Below are 6959 nucleotides of genomic sequence, written 5' to 3'. Positions count from 1 at the left end.
ACCGCTGAATCAAAGTAAGACGTTGCTGGTCAACAGTATGACTATTATCAACCACAACTCTTTGTGTTCTACTCGTGCATATCATCTACGCATAGACCTGGCTTTGATACCACTGTTGGGGAACGTAGTAATTCAAAAAAATTCCTACGATCACGCAAGATCTATCTAGGAGAAGCATAGCAACGAGCGAGGAGAGTGTGTCCATGTACCCTCGTAGACCGAAAGCTGAAGCGTTTAGTAACGCGGTTGATGTAGTCGAACGTCTTCATGATCCAACCTGTCCAAGTACCGAACGTGCGGCACCTCCGTGTTCTGCACACGTTCAGGATGATGACTTCCCTCGAGCTCTTGATCTAGTTGAGGACGAGGGAGAGTTTCGTCAACACGATGGCATGGTGACGGTGATGATGAAGTTACCGGCGCAGGGCTTCGCCTAAGCACTATGACGATATTACCGAGTTGTGTAACTGTGGAGGGGGCATCGCACATGGCTAAGACAAATCTTGGAGTCCCTTTGGGGTGCCCCCTGCCCACGTATATAAAGGAGGGAGGGAGAGAGGCCGGCCCCCTAGGGGTGCGCCAAGAGTATGGAGTCCTACTAGGACTTCCATGTCCTAGTAGGAATCCCTTTCCTTTTCAGAGTAGGGGAGAAGGAAAGAGGGAGTGGGAAGTTTGAAAGCTTTTGGCGCCTGAAATTATATTCTGCTCTTGTACGGCCGACTATGATATTATGGCCGAGAATTTGTTTGTTTTGCACGCAAAAAAAGTGCAAGTTTGGAAAATCAATGTCTCCAACTCGAAACTTAGATTGTCCATTCAATTCAAATATGGATCATTGAGCTACTGCAAGCAAATACCATTATACGGTCCAATTCAAATGAAATTCCAAATGTGTTTATCCTAAATATGATGACAAAAGCAAAAATGAGTATGTGTATGAATAAAGTGGATGATTATAAAGTTTAAACATGCCCGTATGTGTATATCTCTAGGTTTGATATATGAATTTGAAATCACGAAATCCCGGCTTAAAAGATGTACCTCCATTTAAATGAATTACAAAAGATAACGATGGAGTCGAATTCCAAAATTCCAATCTTAGGTTTGTAATTCTGGTACATCAAGGTATATCACGCATGTTCAAAAGTATCGTTATCTCATAGTCCAAACTGTGAAACAAATTGATCAACCATGAGTGCACACACTATTGACCATGTATCACTACAAAAAAAAATACACTTCCGTGATGATACGTGTTTGTCACAGTAGGTCACGTTTTCTGTCATGCATGTACATCCATGACAAATTTATGACAGAATCAAGATAGTCATACCTATGCTGTCGTAGAAGTGTTCCATGACATTAACAAAATTATCATCACAGAAGTGTCCACTTCCATGATGATAAATTGCGCGTCACAGAAGTGCTTTCGTCAAGGGTGACCGACACGTGGCATCCACCGTAACGGAACGCCGTTAAGCTATCGGGTCCGGTTTTGGATCCGATAACCCGTTAACAGCCCCGACCAATGGGGATTTTCCACATGTAAAATCATCACTGGCTGGAGGAAACACGTGTCAGCTCCGTGTTGGCACAGGTGTCACTCATCCAATGGGCGAGATGCGCCTATGATATGTTAACACGTGGACCGGCCCAAAAGTGGCCCATAAAGTTTAAATGGGCTGGCCCAACTAAAGGCCCACAAGATTTTGCGGACCATAATGGGACGGCCCAACTAAAGGCCCAAAGATTTTTGCGGGCCATAACGGGCCGGCCCAGGTAAAGGCCCACAAGATTTTTGCGGGCCATAATGGGCCAGCCAAGTTGAAGGCCCACAAGATTTTTGTGGACCATAATGGGCCAGCCCAGCTAAAGGCCCATGAGATTTCACTGACATTAATGGGCCGGCCCAGCTGTAGGCCCACAAGATTTTGAGGACCCTAGTAGGCCGGCCCATTAACTGGCTGCCATGTTTTGGGCCAAATGTCGGCCCATATTTGATTCGGTCCATTAATGGTCTGCCACGTTCTGGGCCTAATAATGGCCCATATGAGATCCGGCCCGTTAAAAGCCTACCATGTTCTGGGCCAAATTACGGCCCAGATCAGGTCCGGCCCTTTAAGAGGCTTGGGCTAAATTATGGCCCATATCAGATTCGGCCCGTCAACTGGACGCTACGATTTTGGGCCCATTTGCTAAAGGCCCATTTAGTAATTCGGCCTGATATTACTTTCTGCCTGTTAAGGGCCCGTTTAACATTTCGGCCCTATATTAATTTCGGCCTGTTAAAAGCCCGTCATAAAGTTGGGCCTAACTGCGGCCCGGTTTGCATCTGGCCTGCTCGCAGCCGATAATCTGATTGGGCCAAACAAGGACCGAGACAATTTGGGCCTGTTATAAGCCCATGATTTGATTGGCACATTCATGGGCCGGGGTCTATTTCGGCCTGCTGCCGGCCCGTGAGCTGTTCGGCACGTTTCAGGCCCAACCTACTTTTCAGCCTCCTAAAGGCCCATTGAGTTTTCTTGGGAAAATAGGGCCGGCGGTTTACTCGGCCTATTAAAGGCCCGAATCTACTAGTGGTCCAGTTTACATTTAGGCCTGTTAACGGACCAAGATGACAGGGCCCATGGTGCGGATCATACATGGTGATTTGCATGACGGCCCAATTATGTACCGTAATTTTACGGTTTGGCCAGTTTACTGCGAAGACAGGATATATATACAGTAAAATAACTGCAGCATCGTGAATAAGAAAAAAACCTAGACTATACAATAAAGAAATTACGGCATATTACATCCACTGGGCATCAAAGTTCGCCACTATGATAATAAAGCACAAGCAGACAGCAGATTACATACACTGGGCATCAGAAATCGCCACCAGTGCAACTAAACACGCCGACAAAATAATATACAAAACCAACAGCACTTCAATAGACTTCAAGAAATGTTAGCCCTGCTCGGGAGCTGCAACGCAAGCAGCTGAGCAAGCTGGTGAGATTGCACTTGTTTGACACTTATATCCTCCTCACTCTGAAAGATAAACAAGCAGACAGATGACAGGTTTTGCACATATAAGTATCAGTGTTGACAATTCATCACATTTCTTACCGACGAATAAAGTGACACAGTTTAAAATAGCATTAACACAATATGGTATTGTTCAGGTCAAGACATGGCAGGAAATGACATTGTGAAGGAGTTGGCAGCTTCACGACACCACTGGATTACAGATCAAGAACTCATAAGTAACAATGGTTAGTGTGCTGTCAATTTATCCCATTTCAGATTGGCAAAATAAGATCACTTGCTCTGTATAGTTTAATTTACATGGTATGAAGAAGGAACTTGGTTGTACAACTGAAAACTTAAATTGAGAAGGACAAACTTTTGTTGATGAACTGGAGTACATAATAAACTTTAAACATGCAATTTGATGCAAACACCAAAAATAAACAGCTGTTGCAGTCATGCCTAACTAAATATACACAACAAAGTTTGAAGGCTTGAGAAGGACAAACTTACATTATTGGTGAAGGCAGGCTCTATAAAGCCCTTGTCCATGCTGATGGGGGGGCAATTCAAGAAGTTTACCACAGAATCTTCTTCATAAGCATTGCCTTTATTCTACATTTTGTTAAGAGTAAATATAGATGTGACAATATAAGAAAAAATGGAGAATATTTAAGATAAGATGAAGAGTGATGCTACATAACCAAGTAGCTATAAATGTAAGTACAGCGATACAGGCAAAAGGTACAACCAAGAGCAATACAGAGCTAAACTTCTTCAGTACCATCGGTGTTATCCAACCTTATGGTAAGAGTAAATATAGATCTTATGTGTAGAAAATGGAGGGCAAAGGAAAATAAGCTGCAGAGTGATGGTACATGAACAACTACCTGTCAATATAAGTACACTGATAAAGGACAGCAGGTACTTACAAGAACAATGCAGAGCTAAAAAATTTCATTGGCATTGGATATATTCTACACTAATGTAACCATTCAGATAGATCAGATAATTTGGAGCGAACTATTGATAAGCAAGCTATCATGCATACTGCTGTCACATAATGAACCAGGTATGTATGCAAGTACAGTGATACATGACAACAGGTACTAACAAGAGCAAAGCAGCGGGCAACATATTTGCGATATCCTGCCATTCTTTTCAAACCGGAATTCTTTTTCGAGCAGATTTCCTGCAAAAAAGATCCGTAAGGCACATGCGGAAAAGTAGAAGTTCAAATTGTCATGCGATATCATAGACACTACCTCATCCTCGGAACGAGACTAGTGCATAACAAGGTTTTTCCATTCAATGTCTTCTAAATTTAGCACAGGAGACTTCACCAGAAATTCGTTTATAGACTTGCCATCAAAGTGTGATTTCCTCAGGTAACACCGATACTGCTGCAATGCTTCCTTGAAAAGCGCAAGCAAGCTTTGCTCGTCATGACTATCCAGATTGACCCTCGCCTACTTACAACAATGTAATGTAAATCATTGATGTGTTCAATCAGCAGAAAACAGGAAAATAATCATCATGAATAATAGCACTTACAGGTAAGTGGGACAGGAAGATGTGAAAATGGTGTTTGTCTTCACTATAATCTTCCCATGATGGGAATATATGCACGTAGTCCCTAACAACATTGAAAGCATTGTCTTTTAAACTGGGAATAACTGGAATGGGGTTCCAATATGCAGGAATTGGCCGTCTCTGCAGTTGGGATAGGTCTTCGGCCAGTGGACTTGCTGTACTTTTTTCTGGAGTGGGATTTTTCTATGGTACGGCTGGTGCTATGGCAACTGAAATTGGCATACCTTTTGCTGGAGTGCAGGTCCTGTGTGGTGCGGCTAGTGGTGTGCCCAGTGAAGTATGGGCACAGTCTGCTGGAGTCGGTCCTACGTTTTGTGTCACTGGTTGTACAACCAATATAAGTGGGTGATGTCTGATTTCTCCGGCACAACCATGTTTTTCAAGGACTTTGCTGGTGCTCCTTCAGGTTCGGCAATCACCCTGTTCCTTTTTGATGTCTGATGCACAAGAACAACATTTGAGTGGAAAAACATGGTATGATGACAGATGGAATATGTATTGATAATGGATGGGCATGGCATCTCCACATATATGATGAGTAAACTAAGCAGATGGCGGTGCAACAAAGTAGAAGAAATGCAAGACAACATATGCAAGATACGAGCAATCAATAAAACCTTGCCAAATTAGAACATGCACCTTGATGGGTGAACAGGGCAGGCCATCTGCCTTTGACTCCTCGAGGTTAGAATAGTCATTAGGATCATATTCTGAACAAGAATCAACAGGTGGTGAGCGTATGAGTTTCATTGCATCCAGAATGGCACTCAATTCCTTGGTGCCAATTTTGTAAGTCATTGCGGTGTTTAGCTTCAAGAGTGGACTGCTGCTAGTGCGACACAAAGCAGCTACACAGATCATAGTGTAGATATAACGGGGAAAACGTAAGCATCAGAGTAAAATCAGCAAAGTGGAACTTGCTGGAATATATGTGCTAGTATTGCCGGTACACCAGCTCTCTTCAACTGAAGGTGCGGTACTGTTAATATCAGTGTAACTCTCAAAGGCGACACAGCTCCCCGCATTTCCTTGCTATTCTTATAGGATTCAAGTGGGAAGGCCACTACAAATCCTATTCCCATGTTTACAAAATCCTACGAATCAAAGATGCCCGACGAGTTCAAAGTGTCCATACCAACCAACCTCATAGACCTCTACACTACAAATGTCCCTGCTCATCTTCACTACAAGGAACATACTGTACTACTATCATACTCCCTCCATTCCAAAATATAAGTCTTGGTAGAGATTTCCACTATGGATCACATACAGATGTATCCAGATACATTTTAGAGTGTAGATTCACTCATTTTGCTCCATATGTAGTCCATGGTGGAATCTGTACAAAGACTTGTATATAGGAACGGAGAGAGTACTTATTAAAGAAGAACGGAAGAGGAACATGCTAAAGAAGAGCAAGCAGATTTTGGATAATAAAATGTTCGTTGCGCAGTGCCAACACATGATGAACCAGAGCGCATTAAGAAAGCAACTCCCTGCTGTCTCTCTATATGTGGTGCACGTGCTTTTCGAAAGTAAATTAGGAACATTAGCTGACCAATTAAATGTTATCTGTTTTAGTAATATCAGCATCATATCAGATTCGTACTTGAGCAACAAGTTTGGAATTATGAGTGGCACATTGTTTAGCTTGATGGATTCAGGAGCAGTGCTAAGCAGGTACGATGATGGTACTCAATATAAAGGCATGTCTGCATTTGGGTCAGTCGACCATTTCAGGCGGTTGGATGAAGATCCTACGTCTCCTAACCCTTCTTCTTCCTCGTCTCCGATTCTTCCCATACAGAACACCGCACGAGCCGCCGGCCGGACCATCGGCCCCCACCGCCTGTATTCCTCCGCCACCCGCACCCCCCCCGCCCCCACCCGCGTCGAGTTTTCTTCGTTCGATGAGGCCCCACCACCGCCCCCCCAACAACCAAAGTCCCCACCCGAGCCCCTTCGTTCGCACTGACGAACTCCGGCGAGCTCTGAAAAATCGACTGACCCAATTTTGAAATTTAGTCTACTGTGATTTAACTACTTGGGAATATAAAAGGAGAAAACCATAAGCATTGGGAGTATAGTGTTGAGCGTGCCATGGCGGATCTAAAGATGCAAACCGGACAAAGGCAACTTCACAACCAATGTTTGCTCTCAACTAGCAAGTAAGTGATGGACAAGAAATCAAAGTAAAGCAGTGGCGATTTATTTTCTTGCTGCGATAAATAAGTTGAGCAGATACGAAAGAGTACTGCCTCTGGTGCGGCGCCGTGTATGTATCTGCTGAGAATTATCGGTGCTACGGTAGTGATGGCTGTCGGCAGCGTGGAAGCGGATCTAGGAGGGTA

This window comes from Aegilops tauschii, chromosome 3 (assembly GCF_002575655.3).
Source record: "Aegilops tauschii subsp. strangulata cultivar AL8/78 chromosome 3, Aet v6.0, whole genome shotgun sequence".
Lineage (NCBI taxonomy): Eukaryota > Viridiplantae > Streptophyta > Magnoliopsida > Poales > Poaceae > Aegilops > Aegilops tauschii.
The sequence above is the reverse complement of the archived record's forward strand: the minus strand, read 5'-3'. Positions refer to the sequence as shown.